Raw genomic sequence first — 16,743 nt, forward strand, 5'->3', positions numbered from 1 at the left:
TGTTTTGGTCTCTGCTGCCCATGTGGGAGACCAGAAAAAGCTGCAAATGCCTGGCTCCTGGCTTCAGTCTGGCCCAATCCTGGCCATTGCAGCCAACTGGGGAGTGAGCCAGCAGATGGAAGCTCTGTCTCTCTATGCCTCTGTCTCTCCCTCTATGTAATTTTTAAATAAATCTTTAAAAAAGAGGTGCTGGAGACGCAGGGGCTGGAGACTCATGAAGGCACATGGAATAGGACTTTCAAGGGCTGACATGGAGTACAGAGGTTTTACAAATGACAACACAAAACAGTGAAGAGAGGTCACAGTTATATGAAGAGTGACACTGGAGAAAACACATGGGGTTTCCGGCACAGGAAAGGAGATACATGAAGCCTGGTATGGTTGCAGGCTCATGGGGATGGAGACACTGGGGTAGACAGGGTCTACACTTACAGGCTTTGCAAATATATGAGAAAATTAAGGGAATATGGATACAGTGCTTGGAGAAAATGGGAATCCTTAAATGAGTATGTTAGGACACAGAAATCTCAGCTACCTTCTCAAGAATTAAAGAGGAAAAATGCTGAAAGAATATTTAAATAAAGGCAGGACACAGATGCAACAGACATCAATGAAATATTTCTAGTCACAGAAGTACTCCAGAAACATGTAAGGAAAAATATATTTTAAAAGTTAAGAAAATCAAGAAGCTAGTAACCAATTTGAAGAAATTAAACCAGGGCCATTCTTTATAGAACATTCAGAACTTACCAAGATACTAAGAGGATATTGTTAAACTCTTAGAAATAAAAATGTGACTCCAGAGTTCAAAATCTGTTACACTTTGAAAATCAGTCTCCCAAAACACAAATATAGCATGAAACAGAAAAAAAAAACTACATAATTTAATCAGATGATTGAATTTTTGAAAAGCCAAACCAACCACAACAAAAGTTCCACAAGTAAAATTTTGGGCCCAAACATACGGAATATTCTAAATTTTTAAGAAAGAAAAATAAATTTAAATTTCTCAAGCTCATTTTAAGTGGAAATAAGCAGAGAATGTATTTAAATTACTTTTTGGGAAGCCAGTGTTGTATATATGATGCAAACAGTACCAGGTTATGAAATTAATGAGCATTTGTTTCATCAATAGGTGATATCCTGAGAAAAACATTATATGAATTCAACCATATAGGAAAATATCGTAGATCAATAACAAGCAAGACACTTTAAAAAATGAAGAGCATTCAACAGTGTCAAACAAACCCTGTAAATCATCCAGGTAGGCTGAAAATGTAAGGTAATTACATGATCATTCAGATTAAGTGTTAAGGCATTTAACAAAATTCAGTATCCAAACAGAAAAAAAAATCAACTTCTGGCAAAATTGCAAAAAAGAGGGATATGCTGTATGTGATCAAGATTGTCTCAAATGGACCTACAACAAACTACTTAACACAGGATCACTGAAAGCTTGTCCCCTGGGAACAGACCCAGCTATGCCTGCCTTCCCCCATCTCTCTTAACAGGGAAATCCAACAACAAAAACAATAAGCATCGACCCTAAATACACCAGTAACTGTCAATGTACCCTGATGACACCATTACATACAGACAATCCAGTGTCATCCCGAACTACATACAACTGATAAGAGGGGGTAACCAGATCACTGGGTAAAATATGACTGGGGCGTCCCATGTGGGCGCCGGTTCGAATCCCGGCTGCTCCATTCCGATCCAGCTCTCTGCTATGCCCTGGGAAAGCAGTGGAAGATGCCCAAATCCTTGGGCCCCTGCACCCGCGTGGGGGACAGGAAAGCAGCTCCTGGCTCCTGGTTTCATATCTGCGCAACTCCGGCCATTGTGGCCAACTGGGGAGTGAAGCAGAGGATGGAAGCCTTCTCTCTCTCTCCCTCTCTCTCACTCTGTAACTCTGCCTTTCAAACAATCTTTTTTTTTTTTTAATGTCATTACTAACAGCAAGAAACACATAGGAAATATTAAAAAGACAAAAGACAGTCTAGAAGACACGTATCTACAAGAGAAATGAACCAAGAGGTTTAACCACGCAATATCTTTAAACATCATTCAAAGGAACATTACAGAAACTTCCCAAAGGAGAAATCGTTCAGAATAAGAAGAAACACAAAGACCAGAATACGATGAAGCGCAGTTAGCGGTGACTCACCTGGAGCGGCTTCTGCAGCTCACGGTGAACTCTAGAGGTCCCCAGAGCCCCGAGGAACACGGAGGCCACAGCGACCCTGTCCGGAAATCAGGCACCTGGGCGGCCTCAGATCCCAAACCCGGCCTGCCCTCCCGTCGCCCGGCAACAACCTCCCCCGCCCACTGCGCCAGCGAGCGTGCTGATTGGCTACGGCTTTTGTGATGCCCCTCAAGTCCATCGGCTTTGCAACTGTCCAATCAGGGGCCCTGGTGAGGGTGGCGGACCACTTCCTCATCTCAGGAGATCCCTGTGTCCTAGTGGCCTCCAGCCTACAGTGGGCAGAGCGTCCCAGCGGTGGCTGGGCCTTCTCCACTCTGAGAAAGGGAAGCCGGAGACCTCGTGAGCGGGAAGTGGTGATTGTGTGGGGTTAGGTTTCCCAGAAGGTGGCCGTGGGCGGATGGATACTGCCAGAACCAGCTACAGAGGGACCTGGACTTCCCCCGCGGTGAGCTCTTCCATCCGCAGACCCCACCGCTGAGGGCTGGGCCAGCTCCGGACATGGGCGACAGGCCCCGTGCCTGCACCAGCGACCTCGGCTCGCTCCAGAGCCTCCTCTCCGTCTCCATGCGCGAGGTCTGCCTCTCCTCAGGTTGGGTGGAAAGGACGGAGGGATATCGGGAGAGTGGACTGCGTTGTGGCCTTTTGTTGAGGCGAGGCCAGCTCCAGCCTTCAGGCCCTGTTTTACCTGTTTTACCAATCAGCTAAACGTGGGCTGGAATGCGTGCAATGTACTGCACGCTGCTTTCCACTAGGTAATCCAGTGAAAGTAAATTCCCATTCTTCTTAGAAATTATGTAACATTTCACTAAGAATCACCTTTATAATCAAGTAAGGCCAAACATTTGAGTAAATAAATTGTCAACGCAAATCCAACAAAAAAAGAAAAAAGAAACATGATCATTATTCCAGTCAAAGTCTTTCTGGTTTAGAAAATATGTTGTTAATGCTAATTTGACAACATTTCCCATACACCAGAATTTTAAACTCAAATTGCATGGCATTGGCAAAAATAACTCAGGCATGGAGGGCTCTAGATATAGACTTATAAAACAAAATCTTGAAATCTGGTGCCTCTTTTTTTGACAAAAGAAGAATAGGCAACAAATGCTATCATTTGTATATGGGGAAGATAAGTACTTTGAGAGGAAGTAAATGATGGCTTCTGTGCTCATAAGGAAGGTGGGGGTGTCAGAAATATGGCATCATTGATCCATATTTCCCTTTCTAAAACATCTTCCCTACAGGTCCAGAAACTGCTCAGGTGTGGGTGTAGGTGGTTGAGCAACAGGCAGTCCTGCCTTCTTGATTCCCCATAAAGATACAGGTACAGTTCATCTTCATGTTTGCAGTGGTTAAGAGTTTCAGGGAATACAGTGCAAGATCTTGATTTTGAGTGTATTTTTCTGTATGTGTTTCTGTTTAATGTCATGTGAAAGGTTTTTGAAGTTCCTTTTTTTCTGGTGTTAACATTTCAGCCATTTGAATCAGGTTTACTGTGATTTCTACACAAAAGCTTCATTGCCAACTGTAATACATTCAGAACACTTTCCCCAGGCCTTTTAACATCTTGGGTCCTGTAAATCCTTTTGGGTTCTAGACTGGATGTATAAATTCTGTTATCTCTGAGCTGTTCTTTGTGAAATGTCAATCTTATATTGCTCACTCTTGTGTGTTACTGCAAGACTCCATTTACCTGGGCCACAATAACAAACAAGGAACAATGAGATATGCTCTTTTGATCAGGGCGCCCTCATGCAGGATTGTTTACTTAGACGTCTGAGACACCTCACAGGATTGAGTTTATTGGACACTTTTTGTGAATACTTTGTTAATATTCTTACTTGGGTTTTGATTAATGATAACTTCCTTATAAGGCACGTTGTAGGGTCTCCCAAAGGAGTTCAGCTACGTACCACATTGTTAATTACAGTTTTCACCTGAGAGATTCATTCATCATGGAAAGGCGCGATGTGCAATTCTGATAACTTCAGAGCAAACTCTCTAGAAGACAATCAGATATGTTCTAATTGCACTCAGCTTCCTCTCCCATGTGTTGAATGGAGGACATGGGAGTGGGAAACACACCTTCCTCTACAACACCAAGACTGGACTCTCTCGTTCACTGGAGCCGTGATTCCCAAGCTTCCTACAAATACAGACACTATTTCTTTCTCCTTCACCTTTCTCCCTTCCATTCTCATGCTAACAAAATCAGACAGTGATTTTCCTGGAAACATTGATCTATCCTTAAACTTTTCATTATAAAAAAATGAATTGACTGAACCCATTCAATCATATCTTTATTCATACTTAGATTGGATTACCATATATAACTATGGGTACAACAACAAACCTAAGTTATCTAACTTCTTCTATATTTCATGTGATGTAAAACTGGCCTTTTATGAAAAAGTTATTTTTATGTTTCCAACCCACATGATCATAAAAGTTAGCTGCCTTATCTCTCCAAGGAAGATGAACACATTTAGACTAAGCTGTTTTACATATTTTATAGGCTGTCTGTTATTTTGTATGAGCATCCTTCTCATTTATGAGAACCTCAACTACTTGCCAAGACATGTTTGTATCAGTACACAAAAGAAAAAGTTTGAGAAACATTTTCTCAGGTAATGACAAGAACTTTTTATAGTGCTGTGATCCTACAAGGCTTGTTACAGAAAAGTTGAGTTTATAAAGAAATGCTGAGGTTAGAAAGGAATGCATGTAGCAAGGAGCTAAATGCACCTCTCAAACACATAAGTAGGGCTGCTACATAGAGTGGTTTAAGGACTTGCCCAGCATCACACAGTTGATAACTGGTACAGGAGGAATTCAAGCTCCATTCCTCCAGATCCTGATAAACTAGTTTTTTGTTTGTTTATTTGTTTTTTTAAGATTTATTTGTTTGAAAGGCAGAGGGAGAGAGAGAGGTATTACATTCAATGGTTCATTCCCCAAATGGCCACAACGGCCAGAAGTGCACCGATCAGGAGCTTCATCTGTGTCTTCCACATGGGTACAGGGGCCCAAGGACTTGAGGCATCTTCTACTGCTTTCTCAGGCCATAGCAGAGAGCGGGATTGGAAGAAGAGCAGCCAGGGCTCAAACCGGCACCCATATGGGATGCCTGTACTGTAGGCAGTGGTTTTACTCACTACACCACAGTGCTAGCCTGATAGACTAGTTCTTTAACCACAGGGACAGTAATTGCAAAGATTCACTGAGTGCTTCCTGTGAACCAGGTGCAGCTTCATAGGCAGTGACTTGGCAACTATGGCTTCATAGTGAAATTACCCAGATTTTGTGTGTCTATACAGTATGTTAGCTCAGTTACAGCATAAATGGATGCTTGATGAGCCTAAAGGACATGATGAGATTCTGACAGAGGACTGGGGACTGAGTGTTGTGCTGAGTGGAGATTTTTAAAGAGAACACCTGCCCTGTGTGGATACACTGGGCTCATCCTCTGCATGGGCAGCAGAAGTTAGATACTTCCTGCCCATCTCCCATAACAGATTCCTTAATTTTTCAGTTCGGCATACCTGATGCCATGATGTGTGACTCCCAGGAAATGTTCTTTAAACATTTTATTTGACAGGCAAAAAGAAGGAGACAGACATGGAGAAAGCTCCCATCTGCTGGTTCACTCTTCAAGTGTCTGCAAGGGCTGGGATGGGACTGGTCCTAAATCAGGAGCCAAGAACCCAATCCAGGTTTCCCATGGGATGAAAGGGACCCAATAACTTGAGTCATCACTGCCAACTCTTGGGTGAACATCACCAGGAAGGTGGAATTGGCAGCTGGAGCCTGGATTCAAAGCTAGGCACTCATATGGGAAAGGAGCATCTTATCTGCTAGGTGAAATGCCCAACCCTAAGAAATATGCTTACAGTAGAAACATGCTCTTCTTATTTGCTATTGTCCTTCTGGATGGGGTGGAGAGTGGGTGACTGGAGCTGCAGGAACCGTTTGGTCCCATGAGGAAACCTTATGGATGAGGCAACAAGGCAAAGGATCCCCTCCTGGAATGAATATCTTTAAATCCTTAAATGTGAGAGAAGTAGTTTTTTTAGACATTATTTATTTGAAAAGCAGAGTTACAGAGATAGAAGTCAGTCAGAGAGAGGTATCCTCCATCTGCTGGTTCACTCCTCAAATAGCTGCAACCACCAGGACTTAGCCAGGCTGAAAGTGTGAGCTAGCAGCTTCATCCAGGCCTCCCACCTGGGTGCAGGGACCTGAGTACTTGGGTTCTGCAATGCTTTCCCAGGTGTATTAGCAGGGAGCTTGATCAGAAGTGGAGCAGCCAAGCCTTGAACTGGCACCCCCATTGGATGCCAGAGTTATAGGCTATGATTTAACTCACTCTACCACAATGCTGGCCCCTAAGCTACACTTTTAAATATTTACTTTGTGTGCTACTCATAGCTGGAATAAACTCTAACACACGTGAGTCATTTAATTCCTTTGATACCGACAATAACCCTCTAAACAAGCACTGTGATACTCTCCATGGGCAGGGGAGAAAGTGGAGCCATAGAATCTAAATACCTTCCTCAGGGCCACACAGCTGAGTGGGAAAACTGAGGTTCCTGCACCCCTTTTTAGGCACTACAGTACCTTCCTCAAATGTAAGATGAATCAAACAGAGGAAATCCTGGTGGCTTTGTCCTCAGTTAGGACACCTTGTACTAAGACAAAATTGTGAGTCCAACTCTTTAGTGGCCCTTTAGGTGACCATGGATAGTTCAAAATCCTTACCAACACCTTGTAGAGAGTACATGGTGTTTCGAGTTCAGGTCACTAAAAGCCCTTCACAAACCAGCTTGAACAATGAGGAGAGTCAGACACAGTGGCCCTGGGCTCAGCAAATTCAACAGCTGAGTGATGTCAGTGAGAACATGGGTTCTTTTCACCTCTGCTCTGTCACTCACAGCACTACCATTATCTGAAGTGGATTCCCTTTGTGGCAACAAAAATTATGCTTAGAGCAAGCAATTGAGATTATCCATACTCCTGTTTATTGGTAGTAGAAAGAGAAATTGAATTCCTTGTCTTTATAAACTGAGGTGGGGGTGAGTGTTTGACACAGTGATTAAGATGCCTCTTGGGAAACTTGGATCCTGAATTAAAGTGCCTGGTACAAGTCTTGGCAAACTTCCAATTCCAACTTCCTGCTAATGTGCAACCTGGGAGGCAGCAGGTGATGGCTTATATAGTTGGGTCCCTGCCAACCATGTGGGGAGACCAGATTGAGTCCTCTGATCCCAGCCTCAGCCTGGCCTAGCCCTAATTATTTCAGGCCTTTGGAGAGTGAAATGGTGTACAGAATGTCTCTTTCTGTCTCAAATAAATAAGCATATAAATGTATAAGTAAATAAATATCAAAGTAGAGGGTGTTCTAGTGTAATGGTTAAGCTGCCACTTGGGATGCCCACAGCCCTTATTGGAGGATCTGAAAGCAGGTCCCACCTCTGCTTCCAATTGAGCTTCCTGCTAATGCATCTAGGAAGCAATGGTGATAACCTAAGTGTGTGAGTTCCTGACACCCATGTGGGAGACCAGGATGGAGTTCCTAGCTTCAGCCTGGCCCAGCCCTGGCTTTGCAGATGTTTGGGGAGAGAGCCAGTGATTGGATGTGCTAATATGTAAATCTTTTAAAACTTTAGGGTAGAATGTTCTTGCCAATCACCTTCTGTCCAATAGCAAAGGTTGGAGGTATCATCTGAAGTGAGACAATAATAGACAAATGACCATCAAGGCCAGGGCTGCCTGTGGCAGACAGGACTGTAATGTTTTAAGAGGAATGCTCCCTCAAGACCAACTACTCAGAGATCTTCCCTGCAACCCTCCCTCCCAGACCCTGCAGTAGTCTTCATTAGGGACTGAATGCCCCTGCCCCAGGACATTGCTATCAGAACTGTCTGTGGCCACAGAGAAGAGGTGGTCTGGAGAGTGGTCACTGAGGAGAGAGGAAGGGCTTGGAACCCCAGGGACCCCTTTCTCCTGGTCTGGAGTTGCTTCTCCTACATCACAGCTCTGCAGCAAAGCATGCCTGTCACCTCCCTCAGCCTGCAACACCTCTGTTAACATTGCCCATGATTACATTAGACTTGGGAAGCACAGTGTGCTGTTCACTATGTCAACTTGAACTTCTTGGTTGGGGCTGGTGCTGTGGTGTAGAGGACAAAGCCACCGCCTGCAATGCCAGCATCCTATATGGGCACCAGTTCTAGTCCTGGCTGCTCCAATTCTGATCCAGCTCTCTGCTATGACCTGGGAAAGCAGTAGATGATGGCCCAAGTGTTTGGGTCCCTGCACCCAAACTGACTCCTGGCTTCGGATCGATGCGGCTCCAGCTATTGCAGCCAATTTGGGAATGAACCATCCGATGGAAGACTTCTTTCTTTCCTTCTCTGTGTAACTCTTTCAAAGCAATACATCTTTAAAAAAAAAAAAAAAAACTTCTAGGTCTTCCATGAAGGTGATACCTGAGTGTATCCCTCCCTGGCAGAAAGGTTGGGAAGAGCTTGTCAGCTAGAAAGACCGGGGAGGTGAGACCAGAGAGCTGCTAGCTGGTGAGAGCCTTATGACCTGACCTGTTTGTGAGTGGGGTGTAGCCTGTCCCCATTCTCTCCATCTGTGAGTGGGACCTGTTCCCCCAGCTACAGTTCTAGGGGAAGTTGCTATGTTTAGCTCCTGGCGTAATCACTGTTGTCTGGAAGGATTTACCAATTAAGCCACTGCAGTGTGTGTGTGTGTGTGTGTGTGTGTGTGTGTGTGATGGTGGTAAGCATTTTGATATCCCCAATAAAATGCAGTAGTGGGGAAACTGTCCCCAAGCACTGCCAGGTGAGCTCTGCACCTGCTCTACCATCTCTTCCAGAGATTCAGCCTCCCAAGATGCACCACTTCTCCATGGGCCCCTCCAACTCTAACTTTATGTGGGGAGAGGGTGGGTGGCAGAAGGCTGTAGGCTCTGCCTGTTGCTAAGGGGAAGTAACAGCAGAGGACCAAAAGGACTATACCCTAGCATACCAGGGTTCTGTGCCTATTCTATTGCTATGCTTCTTCTCAGGCAGTTTTCTTCTAGTTCCAGTTTTGAACCATGTGTCTGTCATCTAGACTGGGAGTCCTGCATCAACTGCACACACACTTTGCCTGGGGCTCACTGGTTCAGGTGTTCTGCATTCTCCTGCAGCCTCTGTGCTGCCCCAGGGAGTCCTGCCCACATTATTTTGATAAATACATCTCTAAAGCCATTTAAAATAATTTCTGTGTTTAGAAATGAAACAGGGTCATCATTACTGCCTGACTAGAAGCCTATTTAATTTTTTTTAAAGATTATTTATTTGAAAGTCAGTTATGCAGAGATAGGAGAGGTCCTCCATCCAATGGTTCACTCCCCAATTGGTTGCAGTGGCCAGAGCTGTGCCAATCTCAAGCCAGAAGCCATGAGCCTCCTCTGAGTCTCCCATGTGGGTGCAGGGTCCCAAGGATGTGGGCCATCCTCTACTGCCTTCAAAGGCCATAGCAGAGATCTGGATAAAAAGTGGAGCAGCTGGGACCTGAACCAGCGCCGCATGGGATGCCAGCACTGTAGGCAGTGGCTTTACCTGTTGTGCCACAGCATTGACCCCTAGATGCCTGTTTACATGATTAACTACCTTGACTTAATTACTGATCTCCCAGTTGGAAGTTAATATGTAATTTTTAAAATTGTTTATTAAAAGTTTTATTTATTGTATTTGAAAGGCAGTTACAGAGAAGTAGAGGCAGAGAGAGAGGTCTTCCATTCATTACCTTACTCCCTAAATGGCCATGATGGCCAGAAATGGGTTGATCTGAAGCCAGGAGCCCACATCTTTCTCTAGGTCTACAATGTGGGAACAGGGGCCCAAGGACCTGGGTCATCTTCTACTGATTTCCCAGGCCATAGCAGAGAGCTGAATCAGAGTGAGCAGCCAGGACTCGAACCAGCACCCACATGGGATGCCAGCACTCAGGCAGTGGCCTTATCCTCTATGCCACAGCACCAGCCCCAATACGTAATTTTTAAACCAACACTTTCTCTTAAACTCTAAAACACTGCTGCCTGGCTTCTGCATAAAAGCCCCTTAAGTGACCTCTCCAAACCACTACTTCTTTACCAAGGCATCCCTGATTCCAGCACTTCTTGCACCTGAATTAGCATTTCTGCTGAGCAAGTAACCGAGTACTTGGATTGCAACAGGTCTTTTAAGTGAATAAGAATGTTTTTTCTTTCAAGTTTTATTTGGAAGTCAAAGCTGATTCAGCCCCCAAATGGCCATGCTGAAGCCAAGAGTTTCTTCTGAGTCTTCCACATCGGCCATCTTCCACTGCTTTCCCAGGCATATTAATAAGGAGCTGGATCAGAAGTGCAGCCAGGACTCAAGCTGGTACCCTTATAGGTTGCTGGCACTGCAAAAAGTGGCTTAACCCACTGTGCCACAGTGCCGGCCCCAAGAATTTGTTTTGAAAGACCATCTTTGTGACACTGCAGGTTAAGCTGCCACATGTGAGGCCAGCGTCCCATATCTGAGCTCCAGTTGCAGTCCTGGCTGTTCTGCTTCCTGCTAATGCACCTGCAGAAGGAGATGGTTCAACTACTAGAGCCTCTGCCACCCCTGTGGGAGACTCGGATGGACTTCTGGTTCCCATCTTCAGCCTGGGGCAGACCTGGCTCCTGTGGTCATTTTGGGAGTGAACCAGAAAATGGAAGATCTATATCTCCCCTTCCCACCCCCATAACTGCCTTTCATATAAATATAGATTTTCTTTAAAAAATTATTTTGAAATCCATGCACCATTTTTGTATAAAAGGCATTTTCCATGAACTTTCTGAAGACCTTTCACATGCATGATTTCAAAATTAGTTGCACAAAAGAAACTTATTTTTAATTCCATTTCCCAAACTTTTTGAAACTCCTATTTGCTTTTATCTCTATTTTTCTATAAACAGCATATATAAATATGCTTAAGTACAAAATTTTTAGGCAGATATTTATGGAAACCCTAGGTCCAATGGGCCATTAACATTTTTAAAGCATTATTTATTTGAAAGACTGATAGGGAGGGTGAGAGGGAGAAAGGGGAGGGGTGACAGAGAGTGAGGGAGAGAGAAAAAGCAAGAGCGGTCTTTCAACAACTGGTTCACCCATCAAATGCCCACAACAGCTCGGGATGGGCCAGGTTGAAGCCAAGAGCTAGGACTTCTGTCTAAATCTCCCACATGAGTGTCAGAGGCCCAGTACTTGGGCCATTATCTGGTGCCACTCATGCATATTAATAGAAGGGTGGATCAGAAACAGACAAGATTCAGTCCCAGGCATTCTGATATTTGTCATGTGCTTCCCAAGTAGTGGTTTAACCTGCTGCACCAAAATGCTCATCTCTGGCATTTTATTTGATATTTCCCTGGCATTTTTAATTGCTTTACCTAAATTTGTTGGAGCCAGTGTTGTGATGCATTAGGATCATCTGTTGCCAGTGATGCTGGCATCCCATATGGCCACTGGTTTGCATCTCAGCTGCTCTACTTCCCACCCAGCTCTCTGCCAATGCATCTGAGAAAGCAGCAGACAACCCAAGTTCTTGAGTCTCTGCCACCCATGAGGGAGACTCAGACAGGGTTCCAGATCCTGGCTTTGGCCTGACCCAATCCCAGCCACTGGGACCATTTGGTGGGTTAACCAGCAGATGGAAGATCTCTCCTTTTCCCTCTCTCCCTCCCCCTCCTGGTCTCTATCTGTTTATCTATAACTCTGTCTTCCAAATAAATAATTCTTAAAACATGTATTTATTTGAAAGTCAGAGAGAAAGTTACACAGAGAGAAGACACAGAGAGAGAGGTCTTCCATCCGCTGGTTCACTCCCCAGTTGGCTGCAACAGCCAGAGCTGTGCCGATCTGAAGCCAGCAGCCAGGAACTTCTTCCAGATCTCCTTTGTGGGAACAGGGGCCCAATGGCTGGGGCCATCTTCTATTGCTTTCCCAGGCCATAGGAGAGAGCTGGATCAGAAGTGGAACAAGTGGGTCTTGAACCAGCATTCATATGGGATGCCGGCACTGCAGGCGGTGGCTTAACACGCTATACCACAGCACCACTCCCAATAAATTTCTTTTAGGTTTATTTTATTTATTTGAAAGAGCTACAGAGAGGGGTAGAGCCAGAGAGAGAGAGAGAGAGAGAGAGAGAGAGAGAGAGAGAGGTCTTCAATCACCTGGTTCACTCCCCAAATGATCAAAACAGCCAGAGCTGAGCTGATCCAAAGCCAGGAGCCAGAAGCTTCTTTTGGGTCTCCCACGTGGGTGTAGGGGTCCAAGTACTTGGGCCATCTTCTCCTGCTTTCCAGTCCATCACAGAGAGCTGGATTGGAAGTGGAGCAGCTGGGATGCAAACCAGTGCCCATATGGGATGCTGGCACTGCAAGCCTGGACTTTAGCCCTCTGAGCCACAGCGCTGGTCCTGGATCTTTTTAAAATATTTATTTTTCAGCATTTTTTCTCCTTACTTGCTAGTATAGCATTCTCCGTTGGTGCTGCTGCTCTCTGTGGACTTGTCCTCCTCAGCTTCTGACTAGAGCACAGCCACCTCTCCAATGCTGACATCCTCTGACATACGTTTCACTCTTCTGTTCTCTCTAAACTGCTGACTCCTGGGCAACCTAACTAACTCTCATGCATAAATTTGCATAGACACACACACCTGAGGACTCTAGAGTCTTGGATTTCAGGTTGTAATTAACTTTCATTTTCAGATGACTGGTGAAAAAACCAGTCTGGAAGCCAGGGTGTAGCCTTGTGGTTCAGATGTCCGTGTCCCACATTGGAGTGTCTGGGTTTGATTCCCGGTTCCAGCCCCTGCCTCCAGCTTCCTGATAATGCAGACCCAGGGAACTAGCAAGTGATGGCTCAGATGATTGGGTTCCCTGCTCCTGGGCCAGCCCTGGACACTGTGGACCTTTCAGCAGTGAACTAGAGGGTGAATACCACTTCTCTGTCTACTTGTTCATTTCTTTGCATCTCAAATTAAAAAACAAAACAAATATGTCTGTATCATCCAATAAAATAACTTCCTCAACGGAGAAAAGTAGTTTCATTGTTAAATTTGGGGGAAAAATAATGCTTCTTGGTTGTAAATGATATTTGAATAATGCATAACTGTAAATCAGACTTCCATAGTGGATAAGGAAGAGAAAAATGGAAGCAATAATTTTTACTTCTGGCTTTGGTACTTCTTTGTCATGTAACCTTGAAAAATTCATTTAAACTCATGGGGCCTGAGTGTCCTTACAATTACAGGCTTATCTAGTTGAGGTAGGTGGTGTAGAGGGAGGTGGCAGGAAGCTGAGAACTTTCCTTGTTTCTGTGCCAACAGAGCTAAGTGAAATTAGCAAGTCATTTTACCCCTCTGGATCTTCCTCCCTTGTGAGATAAGATTGTCTTTATAGTTAAAGGATTTATTCTACACAGTCCTATCTTATGGTAAGATTCACAAGACTGTGAAATGCTTTATAAACTGGCAGTGTAATAATCAAGTTGGCACTGAAGATGAAATGTTAAACAGCATAGAACTTCTAAAGCTTGTAGTACTATTAGGAGCTACACAGAAACATTTAAGTTAATGGGCATTTTTAAATTTAAAAACAGAATCATTGAATTACTGTTCAGAATCAGTATAGTTACTAAAATTCTTATTTATAATCACTAAGATTGGTAGTTGAGAAATGTAACATTGGTGTTTGTCTCCATGCAGTTCACTGCTATTTATCTTGTTCTTTTTTTTTTTTTGCGTTTCTTTTTTATTTATTTTAAGAGATTTATTTGAAAGGCATAGAGACAGGGGTCTTCCATCTGCTGGTTCGATCCCCCAATGTCTGGGTGAAGCTGAAGGCCCATGAGCCCCTGCCCAGGTCTCCCGTGTGGTTCGGGGTCCAAGCACCTGTCCATCACCACTGCACTCCTTGGCCGGTGTGGGACAGGAAGTGGGGCAGCCGGGACTCGAACTGTGTCCGTGAGTGATGCAGGCCCTGCAGGCCATGGTTGCACCCCCACACCACGGTGCCGACCTCGATAAACCTTTCTTTAAAGTGGAATTAGGGGTAAAAATGGTCTGAGGTGCACGCGCGGTTCCATTGTGAGTGGGGCTGAGGCCACGCGGGTGCCCCAGGGGCCAACAGGAACACCTGTGGCCTTGGGCGCACATCCCGGGCGTCTCCCCTCTGCTTCCGCCCCGCCTGCGGGCCCAGCCCAGGCCCCAGTGGCACCTCAGGGATTTCCGCCCTGAACTGGTCACTTTAGGTCACTTTGTGACCCCTGACCTTGGCCCAAGAGGGAAGCAGGAAGCGGCCCCCGCAGGCTTCCCCAGACCTCTGGAGCCCCGAGCCGCAGTGCCGGCCCATGACCAGGGGAGCTCTCGGCAGGTCCGGGCCAGCTGTTGGGACCCACGACCCCCAACCCCGGGCCCCAACCCCTTCGAGGTCACCACTGCAGCCTCCTATTTAGCTGGTTCTTAATCCTCAAGAAGGGATTTAGGTCAATGTTCTATTCTCATAAATGACCTTGATGTTTAATAAAAGATTCTGTTAGTAATTTTAACTCTTCTGTGGTCAATACATGATCTCAGAATTTCCCTTATTCATTTGCCTAACATATTTTGATTGTGTTACTCTAGGTAAAGGGAAGGCAACAGAACTGCCCTTTTCCCCCATTTTTAAAATCTATTATTTATTTGAAAGGCAGAGTTACAGAAAAGGGGTAGAGACAGATCTTCCATCTGCTGGTTCACTTCCCAAATTGGCCTCAGCTGAGCCAATCTAAAGCCAGGCGCTTCTTCCAGGCCTCCCACATGAATGCAGTGGTTCAAGCACTTGGGCCACCTTCTGACGCTTTCCCAGGCACATTAGCAGGGAGCTAGTTTGGAAGTGGAGCAGCTGGGACTTGAATAAGCACCCATATAGGATGCTGGCATAGCAGGCAGTGGCTTTACCCATTGTGTTGGGCCCGGGTGTGTGTGTGTGTGTGTGTGTGTGTGTGTATGTATATTTCAAAGACTCATTTATTTATTTGAAAGGCAAGGTTAGAGAGGGAGAGACATAAGAAGAGAGATCTTTCAACCTCTGGTTCACTCCCCAAATGTCCACAACAGCAGAGGCTGGGCCAAGCCAAAGCCAGGAGGCTGAACAGTGGAAAATCTTGTTATTAGTTTAAAATTAATAGGCTGTAGCTGGTGCTGTGACATATAAGGTAAAGCCACCACCTGCAACACTGGCATCCCTTATGGGCACTGGTTCATGTCCTAGCTGCTCTGCTTCTAATCTACTTACCTGCTAATGTGCCTGGGAAAGCAGCAGGAGATGGCCCAAATACTTGGGCCTCTGAATCTATGTGGGAGACCTGGAAGAAGCACCTGGCTTTGGATTAGCCCAGCTCCAGCTGCTTGCAGCCACTTGGGGAGTAAAACAGCAGATGGAATATCTCTGTCTATTTATGTGTCTCTCTCTCTGTAATTCTGTCTTTCAAATAAATAAATCTTTAAAAAAAGGTTTTTTAATGTATGCTATAATCCAATCCAGTAAAAGTAAGAGAAGCATTAAATATTGCTACCTATATTTTTATATAGTCTAAGTATTGTATAAACTAAAATATACAACACTAGGAGTATGCTATCAGTAATTACACTACCTGGGTGGTTCTAAAGATATGCTGTGACTTAGGTTTAGAAAAGAGCATCTTCCTTGCCACCCTCATCTCAGCTCTGGGGCTGCCAGTTCTCCCTGCACAGATTCAGTAGTGCATGCCTCTTCTCTACTACAAAGATCTTATGTTGGTCATATTTCCAGTTACCAAAATCAAATCAACTCACACCTGGACTCTGAGTATTCAATGACATTATTTATCAAAATAAATGTATTCAAATATTCAAAGACCACTTCAAAGCTTAACTGCCTTCAAGAGTTTTTGGCACTTGTAATAGACACCGTGGTTTTCTATACACGAGCACTATTTTATATACCATTTAACAATTCAAACATCACTTCAGGTTCAGCAATACACAACAATAGAATGGATGATTCTACATAATAAACATGTTACATTAGTTTGGACTTAAAACCTAGAACTAAAACCATGTGGTAACATGGACGGATTTAAGGAAAGATGTACAGCTAGGTAGCTAAGGCCACAGAATCCCAGACCTATGTGATAATTTTCACATCCATGTCCAAATTATTCTTACTTGGTGCCCATAACAGTAAAAGTAAATAAACCAGCTCCATTATATAAGACAGGGAAGTTCATCTAGCTTCAATGACAAACCTAAGGTTATATGGTTAAAGGGAGGTAGAACCAACTTTACAACTTCAATTTCTGTGTTCTTTTCAAATAGTGGATCTGTGGAAGTGTTGTTTACCACTGCAGTTATGTTTCCTATGTGTGAGCGAGAGCATTCTCCCCAACTCTCCTTGTCTGTTACTGCAGGGACATTAGTGTGCTCTGTGGTAACCATGGTGG

The 16,743-nt window shown here is 44.6% G+C and overlaps 2 protein-coding genes across 4 annotated transcripts in view; one reads left to right on the forward strand and one right to left on the reverse strand.

Annotated features, from left to right (window-relative positions):
* Nucleotides 1–2,323, reverse strand: part of LOC127488447 (uncharacterized) — a 74,285-nt gene extending 71,962 nt beyond the window's left edge. The window contains exon 1 of the mRNA XM_070068657.1: nt 2,171–2,323. The gene's annotated coding sequence lies outside the window, so the exon portion shown is untranslated. The remainder of the gene's footprint in view (nt 1–2,170) is intronic.
* Nucleotides 2,324–2,373: 50 nt separating this feature from the next.
* Nucleotides 2,374–16,743, forward strand: part of LOC108175847 (zinc finger protein 39) — a 53,989-nt gene continuing 39,619 nt past the window's right edge. For all 3 annotated transcript variants that reach the window (XR_011386418.1, XR_011386417.1, XR_011386416.1), the window contains exons 1-2: nt 2,374–2,782; nt 3,454–3,533. The gene's annotated coding sequence lies outside the window, so the exon portion shown is untranslated. The remainder of the gene's footprint in view (nt 2,783–3,453; nt 3,534–16,743) is intronic.

The sequence above is a fragment of the Oryctolagus cuniculus genome, chromosome 2 (assembly GCF_964237555.1).
Source record: "Oryctolagus cuniculus chromosome 2, mOryCun1.1, whole genome shotgun sequence".
NCBI classification, from domain to species: Eukaryota; Metazoa; Chordata; class Mammalia; order Lagomorpha; family Leporidae; genus Oryctolagus; species Oryctolagus cuniculus.